Raw genomic sequence first — 15,444 nt, 5'->3', positions numbered from 1 at the left:
AATTATGCACATGTTTTAAGGATGGTCGCTAACATATTCAGCTTTCAATTGCAGCATTTCATACCATATAGTACTGATGTTCAGTTTCAAGGTCATGTTCCTGTACAGCATGAACTTTGCTAATTATGTCTTCTTTACTGTATATGCTGGCATAGTTACAATTCATTGACACAGTTGAAAAATTTAATATCACTGTGAGACCACTACTTTCTGAGCTGGCAGAGCATTTTGTAGTGCCTATAGACTTTATTTCGTAATAGCATGTTGCAACTTGTATGCTTCACGGATATGGAATTCACAAATATGTACAAGCATTTCTGTAACTGGTATAGTCTTTGTATGCATTCACAGTTTACTCTGAGAGAACATCCAACAAAATATGTTGGCACATTTCAGATATCAGCTCTCTGGAGGCAGATAATTGTGCCACTGCTCTCCTGGCACATGCAGAGATCACAGTGGCAGTATCAGCACATTTAATATTTGAGGGAAGTCTCATTTCACTCACATAGAAGACTGTGGATATCCTCAATGAACGTCTGACATCACCAGTGTTTTGCATAGCCATCCCATTCATGTCAGCCCGATCATGATATACAGTCAGTACCACTACAGAGACAATTAAAGGGCTGTGCTCAGAGTTCTGAATCACTGTAGAGTTGTGCCGTATGACAGTAGAGCATTCCCTGGATATGGCATCAGTCATTGGACATGCAGGTCAGTGATTCTGACACAGCTGGCCACTAATCAGACCATAACAGAGTTGATTAATTTATTATATGGCCAGTATGAAGACTTTCAACTACTGCAAAGCCTGTAGGGGAATCAGAGTTTCACCACAAAGAGAGATGTGGAGTAGATATGTCTGCTGATGTCAGTGACAGTGCACGTAGCATTCTACAGCTCTGATTAAATGGACACTAAAATCATGGTAGGGGACTGTTACACATGGCAGAATTGCAAATCAGGCTAGCACAGGTGGCACACATTTTCCCCCAGATAACCACACTGTCCATGGCTACCTTCACCATTAGCTTTGGATGTACTCATGGACCTACCACTATTCCTGCTCCACTGTGACCGCCATGCCTCACCATAGATGCTCAACTGGATGTGGTCAACACTCTTCCAGCTCTGTTCTTAGCAAACCTTACTATGCAGGCCACTCAAGGTCCCATAGTTCAGTGCTGGTTTTATCTCCTCTAGCATTATCTCATGTAACACCTACCCATTCCTGAATATAGCACAGTATAGCTGATGCCATAATTCTGCCATAACATTACAGTGGAAGCATCTGCAGGGCCACGTGGTACACAAACCCAGCATTTCACATATTGAAGCACCATTCTGTCACTGAAGGAAGTGATCTCTGGTACCCATAACCACCTATCCCTGTGAGTGCTTACTGCAGATACAGCCCATGAACCATAACAACATATCCCTGTGAGTGCTTACTGCAGATACAGCCCATGACCACTCACCTTTTCCAGCCTTGCTGTCCTCTGTTACTTCAATCCCCACCAGTGGAAATGATTATGACTTTGTGATATCTACCCCTGTGGCTTACTGTAATGTCTAAAGACAACATTGCCAGTCTGTTGTACTGTGATGCAGAGTCTAGGTGTGCTAATGCAGGCAGCAGTTCTTTATTTGTCTTGACACTGCTCATAATTGTGGATCAGGCATCACCTCTTTGCCAGTGTCATGATTTATTATACCTACCTCTGTATCACGTAAGAACCCACTATAGGTGGTTCGTCTGACAACTCCTCATCTGGTTTCACTCTACTGCTGCCACATGTTTGACAGGAAGTGCTATGACCACCCATTAATGTAACAGTTTTCATTTCACCACTTTATGCAGCATGACAGAGACAGCAAATATCTTGCTGCAGGTCTTCAAACTATGCTGCAATGTGCAAAAAGATGTATCCAAGCAGAAGAAGTGGGGTTGCAGTAGCCTGAACACATTCACTGATATTCTTCATCTGAAATGGTGTAGTCTTGCCTGCCAAATCTGCCACATTGTAGGGTTTGTGGATGAAGGTCATCAGCCATGCCTCTAATTCATATCCCGCCTCACCTGCAGCCCACAACACAAACACCATTTTCAGTGGTCTGTTATTTCTACTCCTTGAACCAGATTTTCATGACCTCTGTGGCTATCATTGGGAGCACTTATCAAGTAGATTACCTTGTGGAAAAGTCCCCCACATTAAACACATGTGTGCCAGATATGTGACTCGTGAACTACCTCAATGGCTTATGGATGCACTGCAAATGATATCCTGTGCACTGTACACCACCATGCAGATGACTGAGTGGAATTTCTTCTGGGTGATATGTCAGATGCCATGTGATGCAGGTAGGGCCTTGAGTATAATGCTGGTGCAGTCAGTGTCCCCAGGATCTCAGTGAAATAACCTATGTCATAAGATACCAAAATAATGCTGGTTCTTTCCTTTGTGGAATCTGAATATGCTCCACCATATACTGTGGCATTAGTTCTGTGAACTGGAATTGGATTTATGGGGCTGAGGCCTGTGAAACTACTAAATTGTCTCCTTTCAGACACTGTAAGGTTCCTGTAGCAATGCAGGTTAATGATACACAGATCTCCATGGCCATGAGGATAGATTGTCCATAAAACCCACTTGATTCCTTGCGAGGACAGCACATGCCTAGGTATGTTACTTCTATGCACACAATAGTGGTTGATTATGACCAGGTTGTGGATATGATGGTATGTCAGCTGCTGATGAATCTTCTGACATATGGACAGTGGTGTGCAGCATCCTTGACATTGGTTCCCGAGGCAGACACAAACATATTATAAGGACAGGTATCTGGAGTGTTTCTTCCCAGGCCACCACTAAAAATTGGCTTCATTCCAAGTCGGACTTTCCCGGTTAACAAATGATAAACAAATATATGACCAGCTATAGCACATGTTCTTCCTAACATCTTTGCATGAAAAATAAACTTGTTTCAACAAAAAAATATTGTGTTTAGACAAGCTGAGGTTCACTGCACACCATGCACATGTTATACTTTTCTGAATTAGGCTGCAAAGTCTGTATTGTTTACCTGTGTATGCAATGCTTCTCATTAGCATATTGACAGTCATTTGCATGCCATTATGCAGTCATTTGCATGGAATGCATACCGTGTTGTTTTCCTACTGGCATGGTCATGCAATGCGTGCCTCACAATTACCCTCTATCTGTGTGCTGCTGCTCACAGTGTTAGCTTACTTAACACAGTCTGCTGTTTGTTTCTGAAAACTGTCTATTTAACTGATCTTCAGTTTATAGAGATGTGAAAGGGGACTGAGACACTGAAACTTGGGAATACAGGAAAATCATTAGTAGCAAAATTAATGCTAAAGCAATAAAAATGAGAAATTTTCAACTGAGCAGAAATTCACTAAAAGCAAGCATTTTGTAAAGTTTATAATGCCAGTGTCTGAGTTTTGTTAACCTAACACACTGATTTTGAGTTGCCATTTCATATACTTCCTTAGACATCTCTTGATTCTTCTATAGTTACATTCAAGGTCTGTTTGAATCCCTGTTGTTTCATTTGCATTTTCTGAGTAATTTCTGATATTTCCAGTCTTCTGTTTTTCATTTCTACTTAGGTGCATGGAGTTGCTGTTTCAGAATTTAAAACAATACCAAATGTAAATGAAATGGTTTGCACGTTATATTTATACATGCATGAAAGGAAAGAGTGATGGAAGTGATTATATTTTTTTTTTGCATGCTGGTATTTGTTTTGTAGGGTATGGACATTTTAACTGAGCTGAATTCAGCAGCTCTACCCTTGCATGGTTAGAAATTCAACTGATATTAATTTCCCTGCTGACTGCTCAATTCATTAAAGAGTCAGAAATAAGGAAGTAGTCCGCCCATGACAGTAATCATGTTGGGTATAATACAAAGACTAATACTTTGTGGTAAAATAGATTAACTGCCAAATATCTATCAGGCTGTTGTCCCTGCTCACTTTATTGATTGCTTCTTAATTTATTGGTAGCAGGCTGTGCAACGGATAGAAATAACTGCAAAATGATGGCGTAAGCTTGAATGTCGAGAATCTGCCATCTAGGTAGAATGTTCTGATGCTTCCCTACAAGTTCTACAAAGATGAATTTTAAAACCTGCAGTATATTTCCATGCCAATCTTTAATTATATACGAGTTAAAAATCTGTATTAAAAATAACAAGAAAACTACATTTCCATTTACCAGTAATTTTCTCACAGCATTTTCAGAACTGTTTGGATTTTTTTTTGTCTTCTGTAAATAATTATACCAAAATTAAAAGCATTATAAAATTCATGTGTACTCTAATCACACAAGCTGCACACAATATGCTCTTTTACATTAAGAAGTGCTAATGGTCAAAATTATAATTCAGAAAGCGATATTTGCTTTCTTAAAAAGTATAAGGATTTGCTAACGTGATGATGCAATCATGTTGGCATGGCAATACACATCTTCTAAGAATTTAAACATGTACCACATCTTTACACAAAGTTATTTTTGTGCATGAAACTCTATTCTAATGCATGATATTTCGATCAAAGATAAATAATGCCATTTTTTGTAACCATTAGAGAAGTCAGAACCCACTAAAGCAAGTCCCGAAATACGTACATCCATACATATACATATATATATATATATATATATATATATATATATATATATATATATATGTAGACACACACACCATGTCCGAGATGCCATTTCTTCTTAGAATATTCCCTTTTCTGAGCAGTATGGTGATCTCAGAGTTGGCATATATAAGTTCAGGGGTGTGGAAGGCTTGCCCCCTGCAAAAAGAAGTTTTAAGGAGAAGAGCAATTTTTGAAAGTCACTCTTCTCCCATATTTTCAGTCTTTTTTTTCTCATTCTTTTCTGCACTCTGCTTTCCGAGTGCTGACATTTCAGTAGGGAGGCTAATATGTTACATGGTATAAATGATGATTATTTTGCCATTAAATATCACACATATTGCAATATTCTGCAGCATTATCTGCTGTCCTTAATTTGCATGAATGAAATCCAAGCAAAATGTGCAGAGCAAGTGATTAAATCATTTATGATTTTTTTTTATAATAACCGCAGGGAAGCTACGCTAATTTTGTGGAGCAGTATAGTAAGACATCAAAAAATTATTCCTTATACATTTAGAGAACACCTGCAAATATTTAAGCACCTCTTGTTGCTCTGTATAAGTTAGACAAGGATGTAAAGCTTGTCTAATAGTCTTCAAGGAAAGCAACATATTCTAAATGGGTATTAAAACAAAATGTCAGAAGATCCATAAAAATGACCTTATAGTTATTGCCAGTATTAACAATATAATGTCACATTCCAAAGACATTCTATAATGTTTATTGGGGACAATCAGTTGCCCTGTTAGTGTGTGTATGTGTGATATGGAAGAAAGACATTGCAACCTATTTGAAAACTCTCTGAGTCACTCTAGTTGGATGTGACTCATAAAGAATGACAGCAGGTTTGGTATAATAGTTAAGCCTTTACCTCCTAGACATAAGGTGCAGGGTTTGATTGTGACCTTGGTTATTGGTTCATAGGGTCATATGAGATTACTAGGCAGATGTCTTAGGAGCCCTTACAAGCCTAAGCCACTATAATCCAACTTTACCCAATATATGGTCCCTAGGGGCAAGTAGATTGCATGGATTTGTGCCTATGTATTGAGTATTTTACAGATTTTCCCTGTCCATATGGGACACAGACACCACCCAGATGTGAATTAGTGATTGACATCCATTGATCCAAACTGTGTTTAAAGAAGGCCAGTGAAGAGCTCTGCTTAAATGAATTGGAAGCCTGTTCCAAAGAAGTAGCAATCCCTAAGACACATATCTGTCTCTCCAGCATGTTTTGTTTGAGTCACTGACTAAGTTTAGATCCCTAAATCAGGTGACCCTTATTTTGTTTGACTTTCAGATGTGTAGCAGCTCCATCTGGGCTGGATTTGTGAGTGTCTTGTAGGTCAGGCATAGGTCCCCCCATAATAGTCAGTAGAAGACAGCAGAAAGGGATAGGGCTTTGTCTATCTGGATAGTTCATGTTGTTTACACCCTGTATTTTCTTTGTCAAGAACCTCTGAGGTCACCCCAGCTGCTGTAAGTGCCTAGTCAAGTACATGCCAAATGGCTCATTTTACTTGATTATTGGTCTAATGAGGGCCAAATACAGTGAGACTATAATTTCCTTAGATCTGCAAGCCATACCTTTACTTATAAGTTGTGCCACATAGAGGGGAGTCCTCATCACTGTGGAAACAAGATGGTCAAAGTTCAGTCCACTATCTATCACCAAGATTGATACCACAGTATAGAGAAAAAAATTATCAATTTCAACAATTGGATAAGCTTCTGGTGTCATTCAAAGGGGATCGAGTGTCTGTCAGCCTGGGATGACATGCTCTACAAGCCATGCTGCTTTGCTAAAAACAGCTTACACCTGTCACCCTTAGGCTTTCGAATACTGGCCAAGGCTCTTGCAACCCCCATAGTGCCTTTTTTAGCCAAGGCTCAAAAGACAAACCCACCGCCATAACTAGCACAAATAACAAAAACTGAGGGTAATGCTACTCAATGCCAGAAGTCTAAACCTCAAAATGCATGCACTCAAGGCACTCCTCAGTATGGAGAAAATCGATATATGTGCAGTAACAGAAACCTGGTTTAAGGCTCCAGAGAGCACCCCAGGACGACCAGGCTACAACTCATACCATACATTTTGGCTACAAAACCCGGACCGAAATACAAAAGGTGGGGGAGTATCCATATTCAACAATGAACTGTTCCACAAACCAGATAAAGTTGTAATGAAATGGATGTCCAAAAAGTATTTATTGGCAGCAAAGCACATAAAACTGAAACACAATGAACTCTGTTAACCCAGGTTTCGTCCTTACATAACGGACTTCTTCAGAACAATGAACAAACCCAAATCGTTTGTTTATAAGTACTTCCTAATTACAATTGTTCAGTCAATTAATTAACTGAAACCTGTTGCTATTTAAATTAAAACAAACATGTGTAAAAAAACACTAAGATAAAACCTCTTAAAAAGAATCCACAAAGAAGCATCATAATACAACACCAAAATGAAATTATTTAAACATTCATAATAGACCATACGGCATATAAACATAATATTGTATTCACATATTATTAATATTGTAAGTTAATAATAAAGGAAACTAAAATTCAAATCCTATTGTGTAACTATAAATGCCCTAACCATTTCAATAAAGTGCATAAGGAAATAAAATACTAACGTCAATTCCTTCTATTAAATGAATAACCAGTATTGGACCAATACAAAACCTAAAATATATAATAATAAATTACCCTAAAATATGTTTTAACTTAAGAATGGGTGCTACACTGATACTTTCATTGATGCCTGGCTAGTTAAGGGCATCTAAACGTTATTGCCATTTTAATTCACTTATGTCCAGGTGGATGTCTAAAGTATTCCCTTGTACATCTTTTCTAATGAGCTGTATCACACAAAACCTAAACTCATGATCAGAATTTGTCATTAAATGCCTAGCTAGAGCATTGGTAACTTTATTATGTTTTATGTCCAGTAAATGTTCCCTTATTCTTTCTCGGAATTGTCTAGCTGTTTTTCCCACATAAAAAACAGGACATTCCTGACATTGTGCAACATATGCTACATTCTGTGTGTTACAGTCGTAATGTCCTACAATGGGAATTTTATTATGGTTAACCCTGATACATTCCCCTGTTATCATAATATGTTTACAAATGGAACATCTATCACATTTGTAATTACCACACCTCCTACCCGTTATGTTATTGTTTAAGCAACCATTCTTCTGTAAAAGTTCTTTAAAAGATTGGTCTCTTCGAAACACAAACTTGAGGACCACCCCTATTTTTGTTGTTACTTGCTTGTATAATTGTAGGAAGCCCCAATTTTTCTTAACCATCTCAATGTACCATTCCACATCCTGGTTGTAAGTGGTTATAAAAATTAAATTCATACTGATGTCCTGATTATTTTTTCTCAGACTATTGTTAGTGTCAGTACTAATATTCATCTTAATTATGGCTTGATAAAAGCCTGTTAGTCTTTTATACACCACTTCTTTCTTGACCTTATTACACAAATCCTCAGGGTAACCCCGTCTTCGAAACATGGTTAGCATAAAATCCAATTCCAGTATAACTGCATCATCATCACTCACCATTCTTGCTGTTCTTACCATTTGCCCTTTAATTATTGCATCATCGTCACTCACCATTCTTGCTGCTCTTACCATTTGTCCTTTAATTATTGCATCATCGTCACTCACCATTCTTGCTGCTCTTACATTTGCCCTTTAATTATTGCTCTTTTTTGGTGGTGAGGATGCCAGCTGTTGAAATCCAAATAGGAATTTGAAAAAGTACTTTTCCTATATATATCCGATTTTATGCATTTATTGACCTTGTCTATGGTTAATTGTACATCTAAATAACATATTGTTTCCTTACTAAATTGCTGAGTGAATTTTAAAAATTCGACAGTATTGTTTATGTATTTAATAAACTTTTCAAGCGCCTCTGTGTTGCCATTCCATATAATAAAAATGTCATCCAAATAACGAGTATATTGCTTTATATGTTTAAAGTAAAAGGTTGGGAACACAAATTCCTGCTCCCAAATCGCCATTATGTAATTTGCGTAGATGAGGGCACACTCTGCCCCCATGGCTACTCCTGTTAACTGTTTAAAAAATTGGCCTTCAAAATATATATTAATTATTGTGTAGGACGGCTTCCATGAGTGTTATAAATACATTAATTTGATCTTGGTTGTAAATACCTGTTTTCACCAATTGTGTTTCCAACCAACTAAGCCCCATGTCATGGGGTATAACAGTGAATAAATTAGAAACATCAATTGTAAGAAATGTAATATTATCATTAATATTAACTGTTTTTAATTTTTCTAAAAAGTTCCACGAATCTCTTGTAATGTAATTAAAAGAAGTCAAACCCCTTTTCAACTCGTGGTCTAAAAATTGACTGATAAAACATGTCTTACTTCTTTTTCCATCCACTATCGGCCTAAATTTTATGTTGTTAAAGCCTTTGTGAATTTTTGGAATCCCAAATATTCTACTGACTACTGGGAAAGAATTCTTCATGTACTCGTGTTCCTTTTCACAAACCTGTCCTTGGTACAACATATCATCCAAGAGCAAGTCGATTTTTTTGTGACTAATATTGATTTCAATAATACTACTCTCTGTATAACTATCTTCCATAAGCATTTCCATCATAATGTTGGTGTAATCATTTCTTTCCACTATTACCACTCCATTCCCTTTGTCGGGTTTCATTATACGTATTTCTCTATTGTTAATTAAAGGACCCAACAAATCACTTTCTTTCTTGGTCAAGTTGTTATATCCCTGTCTACCAGACTTTTTCTTATACGCTCTAATGTCCATTTCACATGCTTTTTCAAATAATGCAACTGTCTGATTAGTAGGGGGATTAAAAGTACTTGGTTTTACTAGCCCCCTATGTCCAAAATAATCCCTCCTATTCGGAAACCACATTATTAAATTCATTTTCCGAATAAAGGTTTTTAAATCTATTAACATATCAATGATATTACCTTTCCTACAAGGAACAAAAGTGAACCCCTTAGATAATAAATTGGCATATTCAATACTAAATTCATATTTAGAATAATTGTACACTTTGAAATCATCATATGCATTAGATATAACATTAGGGTCACTAAGTGCCTTAAAATTTTCTATATCTTCCAATTCATTGCACATAAAATCCACTATTGAGTTAACATCATTGTTTTTTGAGGAATACATTTCATTACTCACTACTTGCCCAATGTGATTGTTGCCATTGCTATAATCAGACACGTCTTGTGTATTGTTAACCTCCAAAAACGTGTTGTCATTCGTACTATTAGTTAAATACGCACTTAAATCCATCAACATATCATTATCATAAGTGTTGTTAAAAATAGTTGTTTCAAAATCATCGCTTTCAATAACCAAACCCACATTATTATCAAAAGCTTCAATATTCATTGCTTCAACACCAATTCCAACTGTACTGTTGTCAAAGGTCAATGCATTCATACCTTCCTGTTGTGAATCTCTACAACAGCTGTTATCCATGTTTGCAAACCAAGTTCTGTTGGTGCACCCACACGGAACACAACCACAACCCCTCATAATATTCACATTGCTATAGTCAACCTCATCATCCACAGTGTTGACATCTGAAACAGTAAATGTTTCAACCGCTGAAAAAGCACCCTCCATATCCATGTTGTTCACTACGTCCAACCGCTCCTGACATGCGCTACTATCAGTAGCCCCAACCACCAAATGCATGTCTTGTTCACTTTGTTTGTTATCACTGCCATTTGCGTTATAGTCACCTTTTCTTATATCAACTTGACCAGTATTGTCACAGACTAAGACACCTCCTGCTTCTATGTCCAAAGCCGGTAAATGTGTCCTAGTTACCGGATTATCTGTTCCTATAGACAACACTCCCTTTTAGGCAAGGCTCAAAAGACAAACCCACCGCTATAACTAGCACAAGTAACAAAAAACTGAGGGTAATGCTACTCAATGCCAGAAGTCTAAACCTCAAAATGCACGCACTTGAGGCACTCCTCAGTATGGAGAAAATCGATATATGTGCAGTAACAGAAACCTGGTATAAGTCTCCAGAGAGCACCCCAGGACTACCAGGCTACAACTCATACCATACATTTCGGCCAAAACCCGGACCAAAATACAAAAGGCGGGGGAGTATCCATATTCATCAAGGATACCCACACCTCCAGGTTAGTTGCACAGCACGATGCTTCAGAGATCATCCACGTGCAATTAACAATGGGTAAAACTGCTATTCAAATTATAACTTGGTACAGATCACCCACCATGTCCCAGTATCCCCACTCTGCATTCCAGGAAACACTGGGAAACATAAAGGTCCAACTAAACACCCTGATATTGGGTGATTTCAATTACCCAAACATTAACTGGGAGAACTACTCAAGTACAAACTCCCTTGCCCAACATTTCCTAGAATTTATAAACTCAAACACCCTGGATCAACTGGTCAACACCCCCACCAGAGGTGACAACATATTGGACCTGGTCATCACCAACATGGGCGACCGGTGTTCCACACCAGAGGTCAACTCCTCGCTGGTTAGATCTGACCATAAACTAATCACTCTGGATATCCTCATTTCGCCACCACCCCCGGTCAAAGAAACCACTGTGAAAAACTTTTCAAAAGCAAACTTCACGTTACTTAAGACCAAGGTGGGAAGTTTCAAAGCCCCCATGCTAAAGGATAATGCTGTCCAAGCTGCAAAATCCTTTACTAATGCACTCTACAGGCACCTACAAGAATGCATGAATCATGCTATCCCAAACAAAACCAAGACTCACTTCTCCAAGAAAAGGAAACCAGTCTGAAGGACCACTGCCATAAACAAGCTATACAATAGAAGGAGGAAACTAGTACAGAAAAGAGTAAAATCCCAAGAAGGGAAGACATCCCTGATCAGTATCAGCAATAAACTACATTCCCTCATAAAACCATCCAAGGCTAGCTTCAAAAGAAAAATTGTCATGGACTCCAAAGATAACCACATGGCATTCTTTAGCTATGTCAAGAATCTAAGTGGCAATTCTCAAATCTGCTCGGAGTTAGTGCAGAATGACACAAAATACACTGAACCGACAGATATAGCCAACATCCTGGCAGACAGGTTCAGTGCAAACTTCACCCCCCTCTCACCCTGAAAAGGGCCCATAACTATACCAGAAGAATGTAGTGCCCTTGAAATCACAGACACTCAGGTTAAAACAGCCCTCTCCAAAGCCAAAAACACAGCATCAGTGGGACCGGACGGTGTCTCAGGCTGCATCCTACATGAGCTCAAAGATGAACTAACCCCTCACCTAAACACACTGTTTAAACTCAGCCTCTCCACAGGCTACATGCCCACAGAGTGGTGTACAGCAACAGTTATTCCACTCCACAAAGGTGAAGCCACAATGGACCCCGGGAACTATCGCCTTATAAGCCTGACTAGCTTGGTCTGCAAAGATATGGAGTGCATCATCATGGATCTCATTAACAGAGACATTGCAAACCTCCAAACACTGGACCCTACCCAGTTCAGCTTTGTTAAGGGCAGATTATGCCTCCTAAACCTGGTGGACATCTTTGAGACAGTTACCAAGGCTATAGATGAGGGAAAGGTGGTCCACACCACACAGCCTACCTAGACCTTGCAAAGGCCTTCGACACCATTTCCCACTCAGATATTATAGACAAGCTCACCAGCCTGAACATAAACCCCTATGTCACGAGATGGGTTGCCAACTGGCTCATGGACAGAACCCACATGGTAAGAGTTGCGGGAGCTAGGTCTGACTCTAAATCGGTTACAAGTGGCATTCCCCAGGGCTCAGTCCTAGGACTCCTCCTGTTCGGCATATACTTCTCAGAGGTACAGGCAAGCACAGGAAGACTATGGCTGACCAAGTTCGCAGACAACTGCAAACTAGGGGCTATAATTGACTCTCTGGCTGACACAGACATCCTCCAAAAGGGTCTCACTGAGACAAATACCTGGTGTCAAAACCATGGCCTCAAGCTAAATGCCAAAAAGTGCATAGTCATCCCCTTTGGAAAAAACAAAGTACCCACAAGCTACCACATAGGTGGTAGCCCCCTAAATATGGAAGATGTAATAAGGGATCTGGGGACCCAAGTAGATAGTAACCTCTTCTTTGATAATCACATTGCCAAAGTGGTTAGAAAATCCTTCTATGTGGCCCACCTAATCACAAAAGGGTTTACATCCAGATCGAAAGAGGTCATTGGTCCCCTCTATGCATCACTCATCAGACCCATCATAGAGTACAATGCCCCATTTGGCATGTACCTTACAAGACACCTGCAACAACTGGAAAGACCACAGAAGTATCTCACCAAGAGGATCACTGGCCTCAAGCAGATGCCCTATGCAGCTCGACTGAAGAAACTCCAGCTGTACTCGGTTGCATACTGCCTACTCAGAGGTGATCTCTGCCTGACATACAAGATCGTGTCCAACCCAGAATTGATGGACATGCTCCACCTAAAGTAAACCATATCCCCTCAACCCACATGCTCCAGGGAGCTAAACCTCACCACAACCACAAAAAGGACGTGCTGGAGTGATAGATTCCTGTCCCAGAGACTTCCCATGCTCTGGAACAGGATTCCAATCTACATTAGGCAGAGGTCCTCGCTAACCCTCTTCAAGAGAAACCTTGACAAGTGGATGGGAAACAGAAAGTTTACCCCATGGATCACTTCAATGGCTCTGCTGGACAGAGGCACAGGGAACTAATCTGAGGGGATGGCAAAAGCCAACACATTCAGGCTAGGCTTAGAAATGCCTTCAGGCAGATTGCCTAGTACCTACTTATGAACCTATGAACCTAATCTGTGTACCTAGATCTCTCACCACAAAGTGTACTCTTAGGGGTGAGCTACTGATGTTACAATAGTAGCCGACTTCCCAAAGGGTATTATGATGCATATATTTTTTTTTTTTTTTAGTTTTAGGCCATGGTTCTGACACCAATCTTTTGTATGATCTAGGCTCACCTGAAGGATATCTGCATAACTGGTGGAGTCAATGACTGTCCCCACCTTGCAGTCATTGGTAAACTTTGTTATCCAGAGGCCTTCCACATTAGTTTTGACTTTAGAGAAGTATATTCTGAATGGCAGTGTTCCCAGCACTGAACCCTGTGGCACACACTAGGATTGGCCTCTTGCTGGATCTGAATTCACCCACTTTAACCACATGTCCTGTCCTTGAGTCAGTTCAGTATGCATCTGGTGACAGAGGGACTTATGGTCAGTTTTGTGAGTTTGCTTATAGGTTCATAGGTGTGTACTAGGCTATTGGCCCTGGAGCCTTTACAGGTCTAGCCCATAGGCTTGTAAATGCTCCAGGGCCAATACAAGCCCAGCCCATAGGATTACTCTGGCATTGTGTTACCTGACCTTAGTTCCTAGTGCCTCTGTCAAGTAGAGCCATTGGTGTGATCCACAAAGTGAATTTTCTATTTATCATCCACTCATCAAGATTGCTCTTGAAGTGGGCCACTGAGGTGCTCTGTTTGACATGTATGGGAAGTCTATTCCATAGCACGGGCAGTCTCTGGGTTATGAACCTGTTCCTCTTGCTTGTTCTGTTGATTGTGGTAATGAGACTGAGATTTCTGGAGCGTGTGGTGCGTAGGGATTGGGATTTCTTTAGATGTATCATTTCTATCAGAGCTGGGTCAGACAAGGCTTTGTAAGTCAAGCAGAGATCGCCTCTAAGTAGGCGATATGAGATGGAGAATAGTTGGAATTTTTTGAGTCTGTCCATATAGGACAAGTGTTTATGGCCTAGGATCCTCTTTGTGAGGTACTTTTGCAGCCTCTCCAGTTGTTGCAGGTGTCTAGTGAGGTACATGCCAAATGGGGTATTGTACTCAATGATTGGCCTAATGAGGGAAGAGTAGAGGGAGACAATGACCTCTTTCTTCCTGGATGCAAAACCCTGAGTAATGAGATGTGCCACATAGAAGGACTTTCTGACCACAGTGGAAATGTCGTGGTCAAAAGAGAGGTTGCTGTCAACCTGTGCTCCCAGATCTCTTATAACGCCTTCTGTGTTCAGTGAACTACTATCGATGTGGTAATTCATGGGAACCGTGTTTTTCCCAAAGGGGATGACGGCACATTTTTTGGCATTGAGCTTAAGGCCATTGTTCTGACACCAATCGTTGGTCTCAGTGAGGCATTTCTGTAGGATATCAACATTACTAGGGGAGTTAATAATAGTTCCCAACTTGCATTCGACTGTGAACTTTGTCAGCCAGACTCCCTTCATGTTGGCCTGGACTTCAGAGAAGTAGATACCAAACAGGACAGGACCCAGGACCGAACTGTGTGGGACTCCACTATGACTGGTTGGCAGTTTGACTTGGAGTCAGGTACTTTCACACTGTGGGTTCTATCTATGAGCCAGTTTGCAACCCACCTTGTGATTTAGGGGTTGATGACTATCTTAGTGAGTTTTGCTATGATTCTTGAGTGAGGAATAGTATCAAAGGCTTTGGTCAGATCAAGGTAGGCTGTATGAACCACCTTGCCTTCATCCACAGCTATGGTGATTGACTCAAAGAAGTTGACCAGGTTGAGCAGGCAGGGTCTACCCTTCACAAAACCAAACTGTGTAGGATCCAGAGTTTGGAGATTCCCTATATCCTTGTTTATTAGGTCAACGATGATGTATTCCATAGCTTTGCATATCAGACTCAT

The 15,444-nt window shown here is 39.9% G+C and overlaps 1 pseudogene; it reads right to left on the bottom strand.

Annotated features, from left to right (window-relative positions):
* LOC122816578 overlaps positions 1–8,378 on the bottom strand; it is a 131,578-nt pseudogene extending 123,200 nt beyond the window's left edge.
* Positions 8,379–15,444: the final 7,066 nt, after the last annotated feature.

Source organism: Protopterus annectens, chromosome 1.part1, assembly GCF_019279795.1.
Source record: "Protopterus annectens isolate FY-2018-M chromosome 1.part1, PAN1.0, whole genome shotgun sequence".
Classification (NCBI taxonomy): Eukaryota; Metazoa; Chordata; order Ceratodontiformes; family Protopteridae; genus Protopterus; species Protopterus annectens.
Note: the sequence above shows the minus strand (reverse complement) of the source record. Positions and strands in the feature narration are given on the sequence as shown.